The sequence below is a fragment of the Euleptes europaea genome, chromosome 12 (genome assembly GCF_029931775.1).
Source record: "Euleptes europaea isolate rEulEur1 chromosome 12, rEulEur1.hap1, whole genome shotgun sequence".
Lineage (NCBI taxonomy): Eukaryota > Metazoa > Chordata > Lepidosauria > Squamata > Sphaerodactylidae > Euleptes > Euleptes europaea.
Genome location: NC_079323.1, coordinates 43013291 through 43030892, shown reverse-complemented (window position 1 = coordinate 43030892; position 17602 = coordinate 43013291). Strand labels below are relative to the sequence as shown.

At 42.2% G+C, this 17602-nt stretch overlaps 1 protein-coding gene across 2 annotated transcripts in view; it reads right to left on the bottom strand.

The window, feature by feature from the left end:
- IGSF3 (immunoglobulin superfamily member 3) overlaps nucleotides 1–17602 on the bottom strand; it is a 145643-nt gene that overhangs the window by 78582 nt on the left and 49459 nt on the right. The gene's annotated exons all lie outside the window — the stretch shown is intronic.

Here is a 17602-nt window from a genome sequence, read left to right as displayed (position 1 = left end):
TTCTAATAACCAACAGCCAACCTATTTTAATCTGGTCCTCTCTCTTAAGCTTTCCCTCCTACCCTCAGCAGCCTCGACCAAGGAAAACTGTGGCCCAGTCGTGTGATGCCAGCCACTGGGTCAGGCCCATTTACATGGTAGAGAACCCTCAAGGACCTGTAGGGTGGCACCTCGCTTTCCCCTCTACCCCCTTTCCACACTATTTCCCATTTTACTCCTCCTGGCAAACCCCATACCCTCTCCCTTTCCCCTGCCTTTCTCACCTTCTCAGCCATTCATTGACCCACCTTTTATCTGCCTATCATTGTCAACTACTTTTATTATTTATTTACTTCAATGATACCCTTCCTTTCTCCACAGTGACATCCAAAGCAGCTTATGTTATTCTCCTCTTTTTATCCAAACAACAGCTCTGTGAAGCAGGTTGGACTAAAAGTATGTGACTGGTCCAGAATCACCCAGTGAGCTTGCACAGCCAGATGGGGATTTGAACCCGGGTCTCCCAGACCCTGCTCTGAAGTTCTAACTACACTGGGTGTCATAGGGTGGTTGCTGTTGAACAGTAGCAAGCAGCTAGGCCTACTTGAGTCATGCAAGTCAGGTGGAATCAAGTCACTCAGAGGTTGCTGCCAGGCGTAGGGTTACCAACCTCCAGGTGGGGCCTGGTGATCTCCCAGAATTACAACTGAACTACAACAGCCCTGGAAAGGGCCCTGATCCCTTCCGCTGGCTTTTACTCACAGAAACTTCAAGCCTGAAATGCTCTGGTTGCCTCGCAACAGCCACTGAGGGAATCCATTTGTAAAAACTACCTGTGCTCCTTTTGTCATTTTGGGGGCTTAAAACCCCCAATGTTTTGTTTTGTTTTAGATTTCACATTTTTCTGCAAACCTGGGACACTGTTCAGGTTTGTAGAAAGATCTGTCTTGCACGTTTACCCCTCCAGTCTCTGGATTTAAGTATCCTCAGATTTGCCCAATTTTGCTATTAGTATATAGTTTCCTCTCTCTCTCTTCCCCCCGCCAGCGGATGGAGGATGGGGGGGGGGGCAAGAGACGTCCGGAAATGGCAAGTAACTTTGTAGCACTTTGGAATTGTTGGAAAGGTTTTCGTGGCCGGGGAAAGAAGAGCGAGAGTCGAAGAAAGGGTCAGATCTTCACCATCTGAGAATGCAAGACAGGGAAAATATGCTTTGCCTTTCGTTGAGAGAGCTGCAGGAAGAAGGCGCTAGCCAAGCCTGAAGGTCATTCAGTCTTGTTTGCTAGGCATGCAGGAGGTCCCAGGTTCAATCCCAGGCAGCTCCAGTTAAAGGAACCAGGCGAGTAGGTGATGTGAAGGACCTCTGCCTGAGACCCCGGAGAGCTGCTGCCCGTCGGAATAGACAATACTGACTTGGATGGACCAAGAGTCTGATTCAGTGTAAGGCAGCTTCATGTGTGTCATGTGTTATTGGGGAAGGGCTGTGGCTCAGAGCATCTGCTTGGCATGCAGAAGGTCCCAGGTTCAATCCCTGGCATCTCCAGTTAAAGGGACTAGGCAAGTAGGTGATGTGAAAGACCTCTGCCTGAGACCCTGGAGAGCTGCTGCCGGTCTGAGTAGACAATTCTGACTTCGATGGACCAAGGGTCTGATTCAGTATAAAGCAGCTTCATGTGTGTTCCTTCTCTGCCTTCACATTGCTTCTCAAAGCCCACATCTCCCATGAAGGCCTTAGCTTAATAATGCATGGCAGATATATTGCAATTCTGAGTGTTCAAAGCACTTCACACAGATTATGAGGTAAACAAGAAGCACAGGTTCCAGCAAAATAAAAAGTAAGTTGATAATAAGATGGGCAAAAATAGAATGTGAGGAACATGTTTGCTAAATACATTAAGACAATAAGAAATTCTTCAAATATATCAGAAGCAGGAAATGAGCCAGTTGGACAGTGGGCCCCTAGATGACACAGTAGTGAAACGTTTGTTAAGAAAGACATGGAGATTGCCGATAGACAGACTGAATGTTTTCCACTGGTTTTTCACTGTAGAAGTTCTTCCAAACTAGTTCAACTGAAATATTTGATCAGGAGAAGAAAAAAAAAAGAAACACTTAATATGGTTTAAATGATTTTTGGGTATGCGTGTGATTTATATAGGCTTCTTAGAGGCTGTCATTTGAAAAAAGCTAATTATAACTTAGAAAGTGCTTAATTTGACTGGTACCCATTCAATATGTATTATTAATTTTCTGAAACTCTTGAAATATTTTCACAGTGAACGAAATTATTATGGCATTTCTGATTTGGTTAACTAAATGCAATATACTTTCTAAATTAGATTCATATCTATTTGCAGTACCAGAAAGGTTTCCAGATAAACCTCTCATTCAAAGTTGTCTGGAAAACCTGAATGATTTAATATTTAACAAAGAAATCTATTTCTAGGAAGCAAATCTCTCCTCCTCCCCATTTTATCAACATCATCAATTTAAAAATGGAAGGAGGTTGTATGAGAGTGGGAAGAGAGACAGAGCCAAGAAAAAAAATGTATCTTCCAAAATTTCTTCATTTCAAAAGGGGACACAAATCTGCTGCTCCTCACTCATCCACATTTTGTTGAGTTGAGTTAAAGTAGGGTATGGCAGGCCTTTCTTTGGCTCTAGGACGCAGCCCCAAACATTTAGGAGCTAGCCTCATTTCAGTCTTCAGGGTTTTGTATTTTAATTTTATAATTTACTAAGAGCCACAACAAAGTTTCTAGGCACCAAAGTGAGATGTTGCCTGGGACTTGTGCAGCCCTGAATTATGGTCAATGGGAAATCACATTTTTTGTGCCCTTAAGTCACAGCTGACTTATGGTGACCCCATAGGGTTTTCAAGGCAAGAGATGTTCAGAGGTGGTTTGCCATTGCCTGCTCCATGTAACAACCCTGGTATTCCTTGGAGGATGCCCATCCAAATACTAACCAGGGTCGACCATGCTTAGCTTCTGAGATCGTGGGGAATCATATATCACATTAACATTGTTTTCTTAATCTATTATGTTCAAAAACTACAAGATTATTCCAGTTTACAATTTGATTATATTAATTAGTACAACTGTGAGCATTTTGAGTATCAACGTAGTTTTCATCAGAGGAACATGGCAGAATAAGTTAAACCCATTTAAGATAACCAGCCCCACAATAAACATTCTTTAATCCTTTTCAGTCCACTGAAGCCAGATCTTAAAGCTACACCAATGCTGTAGATATTTAAGGTAGTGGGCAGCCCATTCCTGAAGGGGGGGGAAGCTCCTTAAGAGCTGGTGTGACCCCGTGCTGGCGTACGCGGCACCTACACCGGGCGGGAGCAAACACGGCAGCGTCCAGGGAGCAGCCAGCCCCCGCTGCCTACGCAGCCATGCCAGCAGGGCTTTCACAGGGGCGGAGCTGCCTTTGGGCAGCTTCCTAAACCCATTCACTCCGGGAACACTCCCTTGAGCTGCGGTTGTGCAGCCTTGCTTCGTTCAATGGGGCATTTTCCCCTTTTCAGTATTTTTACTTAATAAACCCCTCTTTTTTTTCTCCATGGTGGCCATGAAGCTTCTGAGGAGGTGGTTCGGCTCCACCGCTCCTGGCCGCCACAGATCTATCCTCCCTTTGCAGGATTGCACTCAAAGTTTCATCCTTTTTATTTACAATAGTTTTCCACTGGAGCAAAAATAATTCAGTACAACGAAGACATTTTGCCAACACTGCATATATTTGTACAGTTCTGAACATGTTTTAATCTTGGTGCTTATTAGGAATGATTTGTCTTTAACTAGCAGAAAAGGTTGGTTACCAAATAGATCCAAAGGTGTCCACATACAAGGAATAATTGTGCGATTTCCCACAATGTTCCTGTTTATATTTTTGAATTAAAAATGTGCAAGCTACATGAAGAAAAAGAATACTAATTTATTTTTATTTATCTTATTTTGTGATCTATAACCAGCCCTTCCCGGCCGAAGCTGAATACTGAAAATATTAAATACTTAAGTAATTGAGGTCATATGGCATACAGCATCAAGGGTTCAGCTCAAATGTAAAAGTTTTCTAATAAAAGTATGAAACCTCACTAAAATCAGCTTCCATGTAAAAAGGTTGGCAAGTTGACACTGTAACATAAATGTTTAGAAAGGGATTCAAAGTGAGCCAGACAAGTGTAGGCCAGTTAATCCACTCTTGTCCCCCAGGTACACAATGTTATCATCAAATACCTTTCCATTTATTTATTAATTTAAATGTATACATGCCACCTTTCCTACCAACCATGGGAAAACCTACCTGACTCACAGGTAAGAGAAAACTAAAATTTAAAAATCCATACTAGAGCTCATTATAAAGGGAACTTATTATAAAGCAGTCAATATATACGTGGCAATTGATTTTGGAATAATAGGTACATTAAAATTCTGGTCAAGTCATGTGAAAAAGGCTTGTGTAGAGTCGCAAAAAGGTAATGAAAAAGGCACCAGAAATTATTGAAATAATGTCAGCACGAGGAAAGGTACTTGGAGCTTTTTAGTTTAGTATAATCAAAATCATAATTTGCATGATGTTGTTGCAACCCTTACAGTAGGTAGGACAGAAATATCTCCATATTGCAGATGGGGGGGCCAAAGGTGAGAAACAGAATGGCTTGTTTAGGACCACACAGGGAGTTTGCAACAGAAGAGAGATGGAACTGGGGCCTTATTGGCTCCGAGACCACAGCTCATACTCTTAGCTTTTACGCTATATCAACTTTTAAAAAGTACAAATAAAGGGAAACATGACAGAAGGTTATAAAAGTTAAGAATGGTATGGATAACATGGTAAAGAAGATTTTTTTTGTGTTTTGTTCTTAAAATGCTTTTTTATGCGGCAGTTGGGTCTGGGGGGGAGGAAATGTTCTCTCACGAGGTGGGACTTGATTAATTAAGGGGTGGGACTTGATTTGAACTGGGGAGACTGCTTTTCTGTATGCATGCCCGCGATTTGCACACAGTTTATTCCCTGATCATTCAAGCCAATGCATACAATTTTCCCCAACCCAGGTTGCTTTGATCCTGGCTGAAACGGGGAATAAAGAAGGGTAAAGTGAGCATGCATAATGGGCCTTAGTCTCATGAGTACTAGAAATCAGGTCATAAAATTAACTTTCGGTCAGACGGACACAATACAGTCATTTCTTCATGCAACGCAAAATTAACATACAGAATTTGCTGCCACAAGGTGTAATGAGGGCAACTATCTCAGATGGCTTTAATAGCAGATTTACGAATTCATGAAGGGTAGTCAGACCTATCACTCTCAGCCACAGTAATTAAAAGGAGTTTTCCTTTTCAGCACAACCTCTAATTATACAGAGTAGGATTTGCTGTCTTACTGCCTTGCTTGCAGAAGCATCTAGATAGGAAAAGGACGCTGGACTGATCCAGCAAAATTCTTTGTATGCTCTTATGCACGTTTACATTTGTATTTGTGTAATGCATATTACAAAACTACAAGAAATTCATAGTATTGGCACTTTCCTATTCAAAATACTATGTAACATTTATCCTGGGATAGTCTCAGAGGGATGGCCTCATTCCAATATAATTTTTTGAATGTGTGCCCAATAGATTGCATAACTTTAAAAAAGTTACCATAGAAACGTAAGCATTGCATTTATTTAAAATAATTTTAATCCACCTTTTCCAACCTAATGTTCTCAAGGAGGCTGCAAAATCAATTAAAATGCAGCAGGAAAACAAACAATACGAGTGATGCGGTTCAGTTGGAGATTTTGGAACTGGAAATGTTTCCTCCACGGATTGATTGGAGAGCTCATTTAACAAGTTTTACTTATATGTAGTAAAATGAAAATACAAATGAACATGCTAATTTTATATGCTGTAGAAATAGCTCAAGTGTTTTTTTCCAATTGCCAAAAGTAGTTGAACTGAAATATCTGATTATGAGAAGAAAAGAAAGCACACAGAGTGGGTTTTAAAATATATGTGTGTGCATGTGTGAGAGAGGAGGCAATGTGGCTTAGTGGTTAAGAGTGGAAGACGCTAATTTGGAGAACTGGATTTGATTCCCCACTCCTTCATATGAGCAGCGGACTCTAATCTGGAGAAACAGGTTCGATTCCCCACTCCTCCACATGAAGCCTGCAAGGTGACCTTGGGCCAGTCACAGTTCTCTCAGAACTCTCTCAGCCCATGCAGAGGCAGGCAATGGCAAACCACCTCTGAATGTCTCTTGCCTTGAAAACCCTATGGGGTTGCCATAAGTCAAATGTGACTTGATGGCACACACACACACACACATGTACAAGTGTGAGAGAGTAATGATTTAATTTATATGCTCCCTATAAAAAGCCGCCTAAAAATTAATTACCATTCTGAAACTACACAATTTGACTGGTATTGTATTCATTCATTATGTTACTAATTACTTTTATGAAAGAATGAATGAATGTTTAGGAATGGAAAAATTTCCACAGATAAATATAGTAGTGGACAGTTTTTTGTCCCTCATCAATGAACAAAACCATAACAAAACACAGCCAACAAGAAAACCACAGTTAAATTGGACAGCAGCATAATTTACACAACATTAAATGCCTCCTCCTCCTCCTCCTTCTTTCTTCAAATGTATCAGGAGCAGGAAACTGGCTATGGAAGTAGTTGGACAGCTGGGTGACAAAGGAACAAAAGGATTAGTTAAGGACAAAGAGGAGATGGCAGAGAAACTTTGCATCCATTTTCATTGTGGAAAATATAGGAACTGTACCCATGCTGGAGTTGGATTTTTGGAAGGATGTCTGAAGAACTGGATCAAATTGAGGTAAAGAGAGATGAAGTTTTAGGGCTGGCAGGCAAACTGAAAATGAATAAGTCTCTAGGTGCAGATGGCCTGCGTCTGAGGGTTCTTGAGGAACACAAGTACGAAATTGCTGATATACTAGCCAGTACCTCATAACTAGTTGCTAAAACTGGTCTCTCTGCCAGAGGACTGGAAATTGGCACGTCACAGAAGTTTTTTAAAAAATGGGTCCAGGGAAGATCCAGTGAATTAAAGGCCAGTTAGCCTAACATCTGTTATAGGTAAATTCGTAGAAACTGTTATTAAAGGCAGAATTATTAAGCATATCAAGGGAGAAAGGCTGCTGAGAGAAAATCAGCATGGCTTCTGCAAAGGGAAACCCTTCCTCACTAACCTTTCAAAATTCTTTGAGCAGATTAACAATCATACGGATAAGGGAGATCTGACAGACATTTCTTGGACTTCCAAAAGGCTTTTGACAAGGTACCTCACCCAAGACTCATGGGATAAGCTTAACAGTTAAGGGATAAGAGAGCAGGATTATGGATTAAAAATTGGTTGGGAAAAATAAAGTCCCTGACAACAACAAACTTTGGGATCTTCAAAGCCTAAACCATTTCTGTCCGCTCAGGGACAGAGAACGTTGGACAGCAGGGTGGGGACCCCTAGTCTATCCCTTGTTCCCTAGTTAGAAAATAAACAGCACACGAGCTCAATGTATGACAACAATCTTATAATAAGTTGTAAAATTCTAGTACAGTGTGAGTAATCACTATGGTATTCTCTATATACATACACAATACAATTTTTGTGAGGCTATGACAATGCCACAAAGGAAAAAGAGACAGTGATAAGAAGATCCCAAAGCGAGTTGGTAAATATGAGTTCAATACGCCAAAGCAAAAGCAGCCGCGTGGATGAAGATCCGAAGTGGCGTCCTGGAAATGCGCCCTAAGGCTGCTAGCACTCTTCGCCTCTCGTCGCGAGGCGAGGTCGGGAGACCGGGAGGTCCCGGCGTGGCCAGAGCCACGCGCTGGAGATAGAAGGGAACGTTCTACCCGGAAACGTTTTCGCCAACCGGCTTCGTCAGCCCAGATTTCCTGAATGTAGATTTCAACAGACCTAAAACCAGGTTCCTACGGCAGGATTCATGCAGAATTCTCCAGCCTCCCTTGTTCCCAGCATACACTCAGAATTGGGGCTCTGGTAGCAAAGCATGTAGTGAGGGCCATATAGGCATGAATTATCTCAGCTGCTGCTCCTCCTCACCCACCAAGCCTAGGCAGATGCACTTCCAGGAAACCTGGGGGGACGGAGCTATTAGAAAGCCAAACCTCCTTCTTTACCCACCCAGGTCTCTTTGATAAATATCATGTCAGTCTTTTACTTGCCATCTCTAGCACCGGTCTACAGCTCAGAGAGGCTCACAACTTACCTACTTTCCAGTCCCTCTGGTAGTGGCTGTTTCAAAGTAGGAACCACCTCTCAACTACAACAGCCTTGCCCATGTTCCTGGGATGTGAGGCAGGGTGCGGCACTAGGGTACAATGCTCAGGAGAGCCACAGGTATATCATAGTCATATGTGGCTCCCAAGCCATGGAGTATCACTGCTTTTAAAGGATCTAACTGTACTTTATATGAGAACTCCAAGAGCAATGTTCATTATGAAGGAACAACTACAGAACAGATCAAAACCCATGGCCAAAGTAAAAGAAAACAGCCAAGACAGAAACAGAGCCTTAATTTTAATTACTAAAGAAATGCCACCATCCATAAATTAAATGAAGGGATTCTTGTGTTTATACTGTACATGTAGCAAGGACAGGAAGATAGTGCCTAAGGCACTCACAGTTTTTCAATAGCTGTAAGGTTTTATTATGCCGGTGACACCTGCTTTTCCAGTTAGCATGCAACAGATATGCTTTCCCTTGTGAAACCTGCTGCCAATGTAGATCCCTCTTTAGGGTAGCGTAGTTCAAACCGAGCCCTAGAAGGCTCAAGTTAGCTGTGCTTCTCCGTAGGAGAATGCTTTCCTTTTGCAAATTAGAAACACAATCAAGCAAGAAAGAGGAAAGAAAAGAGATAAAGGATAAAATCCTACGAGCAATTTTCTGGGTGTAAAACTAGGAATAAATTGAGAATGGAATAAAATGACGTATTCTTTGGGGGTAGACATGTTTAGGATTGCTCCCAAATTCTGGGAAACCTTAAAGGACCATGTCACCCGAGATGATTTTCTACGACTCTAAAACATTTTTGAGGCTTTGAGATGGGGGTTGTTGAACTTGTTCTTTTTTATTTTAAAAATCATTTTAGATATATGCCTTTTCCCTTATATCTCTGTGAGGGAAGGAGATAGAGACTTATTTTTTTAAAATGAAAGCTGGGAATTCAGAGAACCTGCTAAGACTATTGGTTCGATGCTCCAGTGATCTAGTGATATTTTATTGCCATATTTTTTTTTTAAAAAAACTAACTAACCAGAAAGCGATGACACCAAAAAACTGACCAGTTCACAGGGGAGACAGTAAAAAACATTATGTGCTCTCTACTTCTAGTTAGGTTTATTGCAACGAAGCTGATCAGAAAAGCAAAAATGCCTGTGCTATCTACTTCTGGTCAGGTTCACTGCAGCGAGGCTAACCAGAAAAGCCTCGCTGCATACAGGCAGATTCCTCAGTGTTCAATCGCTAATCTTGCACATTTAATTTTTTAAGAAAGAGTGAAGAAACCCCAGGTGTAGGGGATGGAGAAGGTGGGAGGGGTGTGTGGAATCAATTGGGAAGGTTGGATATGGGCATGGGTGGCATCAATGGGTGGCAACAAAAAACCCGAATGGAGCATTTCCGCACGTTGAAAGAAGACGACTCAGAAACGGATTGAGGAACAACCTCGCGGTAAAAATGCTCATAAAAAAGCCGGAGAAAAGCTGAGGGAAATTTGAAGCTACTTCTGTAGGCAGCAAAACATGTATGGAAAAGAAAAAAACAGTTGAAGTTGTTTGGAGTCAAAACCGACAAAAACCACATGTGCGGAAAGGCCCAGTGTGATAAATTCCAGATAATAAGTAGCTGTTTCAATTAAACCACACGTTTGGACAAGAGCAAAACAAGAATCTCATATACCTCAGTCTCAGATCCAGCAAAAAAGATTAATCTATTCCCAGAATAAGAACATCTGCTGGATCAGACCCAGGGTCAGTCTAGTCTAGCATCCTGTTTCACACAACAGCCCAACAGTTGTCCTGGAGGGGTAATGAACAGGCACAGAGACCAAGGCCTTCCCCTTGACGTTGCCGCAGGAAAATGTTCTTTGCAAAGAAAACCAGAGCCTCACCCAGTATATGGCAATCGTTAGTCCGGATCTTTCAAGCAATTAAATAGTTTGTATTTAGCCACAAAAGGATCTCACTATATTAGAACTCTGCCAGAAAGAAAAAAAAAGACCGATACTCACATTAGCATTTCCCACAAACACGTCAGATAGCCCCCAAAAGGTAATTAAGACTATCTGAACTGCCCACCAAAACCCAAGTTCAATGAAGTAAGCAAGATTGCCTCCAAAAAGCACCTTCTCTCTGCCTGGCTGTCTCCGCTCTATTCCTTACTTGGAAATATTCCCAGGACCCTGAACCACTCCTCCTCTACCCTCTTGAACCAATCAGATAGTAAACTTGTTAGCCTGCCTGGTCCCCCCCTTTTCAATCATGGGGTGGGGGAAGAATCTCTTTTTGGAACTCATGCTTCTCACCCTACAATTGGAACCAGAATCTGCCCCCAAATAGAGCTTTGGCCTGCCTTGAAAGTGGCAAAATCATGCTTTCTGTCAGATCATGGGGAACTATGTTGGGTTTCTAGCTTCTTTACAAGGAGATGTCATGATGCTGACTCTGTGTGACCTTGAGCTAGTCGCACCACCTATCAACTTAGCCTATTTCTCAAGGTTGCGGCAGTGATAAAATGGGGAGGGGGTGGACAGAGACGATGCACCCCATCGGGAATTCCTTGGAGGGGAGAGCAGGATAAACAAGTAACAAATAGATATTTTCGCAAGCTACTTGCCAACGCACCGCCACTTTATCCTGCAAATGTCATGTATTTCAAGCATGGTCTTGGAGCAGGCTGACTTATCCTAAGGTCATTTCCAAACAAGAACAATCAAGTACCCCAGCAGAAAATCCTGGCTTTCTCAAGCGGTTTGAAGGAGAATTTAGTCCAAAGAACATTTAGCTTCCTGGTAACCCGAGTTTCCAGGCAACAACAAAACATACCACAGATGGTATGTACCACTAAACCATTCTTCCACCTCTAAATCTGCATCTGAGATTTTAACTTTTTCACTGGGTTTACAGCACAGCATTCCTACAATGTGCAATGCCTCTATGGCTACCCATCTGTTACAGTTAAAACCGTTGAGCCTGTCTGGACACATATTCCTCACAGCTGCCAACAACACTCCTTCATAGCTAACTGGTCTGAAAGCTTCTGCCTGGAAGTATAATCGTTTTTTAGGTGTCCTACATCTCTTCGGTTATTTTACAGTTCCAACAAGACAGACAATGCTTTGTTTGTGCCAAAAAGCCACTGGAGCCTTAAATACTAACATCGTTTATTGCAGTATAAGCTTCTGTGAGACAGGGCTCACTTCTTCAGACATATACACTGTGGAACATCTTTTTACCAATTGTTTTCTAGCCAAAGGATGGGGGCAAGATATAGCAGCGAGAGACCTGTTGAAAATCATGTTGTAAATTATCCAGGTGCAACCAACGCATCAACCCCTCTGTGACCAGGTGCATAACAGTAACATTCCCATATGTTAGGAATTAGAGGAAAGCGTTTCCACATTCAATCCGAGCCCTGGCCTCTCTTTTCTCTAGAAATTAAGCACTGAAGACAATAGTGACAGAAGTCCAGCTGTTTTCTAAGTCAGGATTTTATAGCCAACAGGCGACATGATTTTCTCCTCGCTTGGAGAAGCATCTACAAACCATCCTGAGATCCTTACAGTACAATGCAATCAAAACCGTTTCCTGTTTACAACACAGAACAAGCTCATCACTAAATGCCTGATCTAATTTTCTGCTCTACATTCTCATGAGGGTTGCTTTTTTGTTAGCCGTGCTTAGATTATCCTTGTCTATAAGGATTAAGATTGGAAGAGTCTTGTTTACCACCAAACCTCATCATTTTCTCCAACAATAAACCGTTCTTAAACACAAAAGGTATTTAGTACAAAAAAAATACGCAAAACTGCCTAATCGGCCAAATGGAAGGGAAAAGGGCAAAGCATACACAAGGACGACGACAAGCAAACTGACTTTTAAAATAGGTTCTTGCTATGAACAAAATCAGGCTTTTGTTTAGAAAACAGGAGGACTTGTAAAATACAGCATCCATTAAGCAGCCAGAAAACAAACAGGAAAAAGGATAATCAGAGTGCCGTATCACAGAGCAGGCAGCTCAAGGCCTCCATGCTGGTAATTTAGCAAGATACTATATTGATCATTCCTTCATATAATTCTTGGGCTTTGTCTCTGTGGCATCTAAAGTGGTCTGTACATCGATAGGCATGCCCCATTTATATGCAGCCCATACATGCTCACTCAGAAGAAAACCCCACTGAGTCCAAAAGACTTATTCCCAAGTAAGTGTACATAGGATTGTAACTTTAATGGCAGATAAGGAAATTTTCTGTAAGAGCCCCATGGCGCAGAGTGGTAAGCTGCAGTACTGCAGTCCAAGCTCTGCTCATGACCTGAGTTCGATTCCAACAGGTTGGTTTCGGGTAGCCGGCTCAAGCCTTCCACCCTTCCGAGGTCGGTAAAATGAGTACCCAGCTTGCTGGGGTAAAGGGAAGATGACTGGGGAAGGCATTGACGAACCACCCCGTAAACAAAGCCTGCCTAGAAAACGTTGGGATGTGACGTCAACCCATGGGTCAGGAATGATCCGGTGCTTGCACAGGGGACCTTTACCTTAAGAAGGTTTTCTAAGGTACTACAACTACAGAGCCTCCTTTTACTGGATTTTAAGCTGTACATTTGTGATACCGCTCCATCCCCTCTCGGAACACAGCACATTTTGTTTCTCATTAGACTCTGAGGTCAGGATCAATTCAAAGAAATGTGCTGATTTTTTCTTTCCAAACTGAAATGACAAAAAATGTTACCGGTCAGAGAAGAATAGTTTTTAAATCTTTTCTTTCAAAGTTTCCTCTTCTTAATTACAGCACTGTAGCACAGCCTGTAGGTTTACATTAGGAGATTACATGTTAAAAACTTTGTAGTCAGTTCAAATACTAGTACAAAAAATAGATGCAGAACACTGTAGCAGCAGGCGCCGAATGAAGTCACTCGCCTCAAGAAGAAAATATCACCTGAACCAGTATCACCAAACCATAAACTCCATGCTGTAGTTCACTGAAAAAATTTTTTTGTCAAGGAAATACTTTCATAACAACAGAATACAGTAACTAAATCATATTTGTACCATCCAACTGAACTTCAATGGGATGTTTAAAGACCCTAACTCCAAAGCATCTGACCAAGATGTCATTGACTTAGATTCAATTCTTTGAAGGGTCGTTATGAGACTGCCAAGTATAGCATCCTCTTTAAAATTCAACCTTGCCCTACAATTTAAAAATTTCAAGTTAAGAATTAGAGGGCCACACAATCCTGTAACTAGAATCAACATTTAACTGATTCATGATATTTCACTCCGGTTTCAACTCTAGAGCAGTTTTGTAGACCCTTAACCAGCGACACTACAGTGAAAAGGAGGTTGGGACCAATGGCAATAAGAGGAAGAAGAAATCTCGGTCTGTTGGAAGTGGTGGGCCAGATTCTATTTAGCTTCAAAAAGCGATTTCATTTATAATTTCCTTCCCCATCCCAGAGCAGATCAAAACAATTCATAATACAAGAATGATCTTTTGAACCAGGCATGCACATCTAGAACACATAACCTTCATTTTTTTTAGTTTTCCTTTGCAACTGAATTCTAAAAGCTTCTTTACTTTTTAAATAATAGAGCTACTCAGCATTCAGAGAGATTAAAGACTTCTATGGCAAGACTTCTATTATCTAAGTCCAACATGGAACCTTCTACAATGATGGATGGCGTCTCATAGATCCTGAACATCCTTCTAGTTCACCAAAAGGGATCAACTCCAGCAGATGTAAAAAAGGGTCCATGTCAAACTTGCACAATTACTGCTAAAAGAAAACGTTAATAAAAGCCAGTGCTCTCTTATGTGTTAGAGATGTCTCCCTCCTCCTCAACGGAGTCCTGCCGATTTCCTAAAGCAGACATTACACTACATTCCCCATTAACAGTTTACTGATAACCAATGAGAAAAATTAAATACAGTTAAGCCCACTTAAAAATAAATACTCACCAAAGGAATATTATCAGCTAGAGGCTGCTTGTTGACTTACAGTAATTCCCCATGGCCCTAGTAAATCCTCTTAAACCCGTATCAGATAAAGACTGTAAAACTGTTATAGTCCTAAGCTCACTGGACAGCCACAGCAAGATAGAAAGCATCTTCGATTTTCTTAAGGTTGAAAAGCAGCTCATTGCTAATAATTCAGTCCATGGTTCCTGAGCATCCCTTTCCCCACAGGTAAACGAACAGGGCTACCTTCAACATTCAATTTGGCAGGGCCTGTAGTCTGTTTGTGTACGTCATTTTGAGCTACTTACCCCAGAAGCATTCTTTCCACAGTGCACTTGCCTTCTGCTTGTGGCATGGTGCACCCAGGATTACATGGGTTGACTGGAGGGCGGGTGAGTGTCATTGAGGCACTGTCTGCCTGAGGCAGAGGGCTGGGCAAGAATAGCTAGTTGTTCAGACTTTTTCAGCTCTACGGTTCTAAGACAGCAGGGTTTTCACAGGAAGAGAGAGGGGATGTAGTGTAATGTTTGATCTGGGGAATAAATAAGACTCAACTGAATCTGAGGGAAACATCTATAAGAAAGCAATGACTTGGATTAACTTCCTCCCTTGGCAACTGTTACATGAACACAGATCCTCACATGTGCCTCCAAGGAGTTCTTGTTCTCATTATTACCTATCTTATAGGGGGGGAAAACAAAGGTGTGTGGAAAAAAAGTTATTGATACAAGGTTCTAGCATTTCAGTATCACACAGAGAAAGCCTAGCCTGCAGCCCCCTTGCTCAGCTTCTATATTTTCAATCCTTCATTTCACAAAAGCCTCCAGACACAAAATCGTTTGCCATTTATTTGGATGTGACTGGGTTTCCGAGGGCTAGAATTAGAACTCGGCTGGAGTCCTTAATGAGTACTGAATGAATACAATTTTATCATACCTCCGAAAGATTAGACTTTGTTCTACAAAAAGTAAATCCTCTGTGAGGCAGAAATCTCTGAACCAGCAACAGGAAAGGACAACTAATCCCTGTGAGCTCTGCTATCCATGGAAAAGGAAAGCCAAGCAGTCTTGAAAATATCCAGGATCCTCCAGGGAAAAAGAAGCACTACTAGGCAAACAGAAGGAGAGACCATTCTTTTCTTTTTTTTCTTTTCCCCTCTCAGAATACCATTAATGGGCCACAATGAGGAGTCCTTGACATGTTTCCCCTAAACACTCGGGAGCCACTTATCCCTATGGCAGCTGAAGATTTAAAATAGCCGCCATCAACATGTTTGGGTTGATCAAGTGAGTTTTCCCCATGACATCAATACCCCTCCTCCAGGTGAGGTGCCAATTACGTGGGAAAGGCCATTCTACCTACATTGTTGGGAACTGGATGGTCTTCCCAGCTGTGTCTGAGTGTGGATAAGAGGCTCCCAGTGTCTGAAATGTGAGTAAAGGGTATCAGGATAGCCATATTATACCAGGGAATGAAGATACTGTCACTTGCACAGCTTTATTGAAAAAGCTGAAATAAAGATTTATTCACACAACCATGTGGACATCTTACAGGAAAAATCTATGTATGTTGGCTTTCAATCTGTCATGAAGCATTCACGGGACTGGATTTTGGCATGCCACTGCCAGCTTTGCTTTTTGTGGATTTGAAGAGGCATTCCAAAAAACGAACATTCATCCTATGCAAGAAAGGCAGCTTGCTATGGGCTATAAATCCTAGGCTTTCTCTAGTGCTCTCCCCTCACCCCAATTATCACTTGGCCAGCGAAAGCGTAAAAGGCAGCGCCAATATAAAAACATCTAAATGTTGGCCACAGTTAATCATAACTAAATGTATATGGTGTAATCAAAAGGGGAAAACCAAACAGTTTCCACAGAAAGGGTAAAATAGGAACTAGTAGCTGGAAAGACACTATCAAAATTGAAGGCAGAATTCAGGACTTTCCATTTACCTCCTATGAAGGACCATTGTTCAGGAGTTTATCACTGTTCAGAGGAGGTAGAGAAGGAGAAAGAGGAAGAGCTGGTTTTTATATGCCAACTTTCTCTACCTTTTAAGGAGCTGTGCATGCAGCAAGTCCGTGATACAAACCTTAGCACCCTCCAGTTACAAATGAATCTTGCAGAGCTGGGGAAATAGCTTGGGCCTTGGAAAGCATTTGGGGTAGCCAACATTGACTTAATTGGACCAATGGCCTAATTTAATATAAAGCTGTTTCATACGTTTATACAGATACAACTTTGTTCTTGGTTGTAATGCCTTTGGGGGTAGAGATAAACGCTGCCATTACATCATGCTCGCCAAAGAAATATGACGGTATCAGCTGCACCGACACCTGTCCCCTGCACTCCAACAGAGAGGGCAAACCAATGCCAAGAGAGTAGCTGACAAGAGACTGGAGGCAGAGAAAGAGAACCAGTCCCACAGGGAAAGAAATTTCGAAGGGGGTGGAGTGGAATGGAAATGAGAGGAGATCAAGTATACTAAAGTCTCCTAAGAGAGACACAGTAGGAGAATGGCGAAGATGTGAAATGCAAAAATTTCAGTGGTAATAGAATAACAGCCTATTTCCACTATAAGGTTTCTCAGTGCTGCATCTGGCTGAAGCTACAGGGACCGCATTCTGCTTTCAGAGTTCACTGAGCAATTGCTAAGGCAGGAGATGGGTGCCATATGTTACCAGCAGCACTTAGAGTTATTACTTTCCCCACTTAATGCTGAGAGACTGTTCTGAGGCACAGAGGCACACAAACTTGCACCGTCTCTGCCTCTCTTGCCCAGACAACCCATTACCTAGCTGCCAGGAATGGCAACAGGACCCGTCAGCAAGTGTAAAGAGGCCCCGAGGCAGGTTTGCGTTCTAGAGGGCTGCCAAACCAAAGTGACTCCTCATTGAGAAGAGAAAAGGGAAAAGTAGAAGTTGTGCAGGCCTGACTGACTTGCCCATAGGCAGCTGACAGTGGCTATGGGGGAGGCTCAGTAGGTGCTGCAAAACAGGTAGGGGCAAGTGCCCCTGTCAACTTTGTCTTGGGCACTGTCTGTTCTGCACTTGAAAAGCAAATGATTTTGCACCAAGACAAACTGAACTCTGTGGCCTGTGCAAGTTCACATGTATTTGCTTATTTTTACAGCATTTAACCTGATCCCACTAGTCACGTGGAAGGACGTGGAGTTGTGCAGACAGCAGAAGTTTCCTGTCCCAATTGCTGGAAATCCTACTGAGACACACATTAAGAATTGGAAACAACGGCCCCAGAACCACTGCCACTACCACTGCTCCCCCCCCCCCCCCGGCCAAGCAAGGGCTGTCCCTCATCTTGTGCAAGGTGGGCAGGATCCACCATTGCTGTTGGAGGAGAAGGAGGAGAAAGAGGAAGAGTTGGTTTTTATATGTCAACT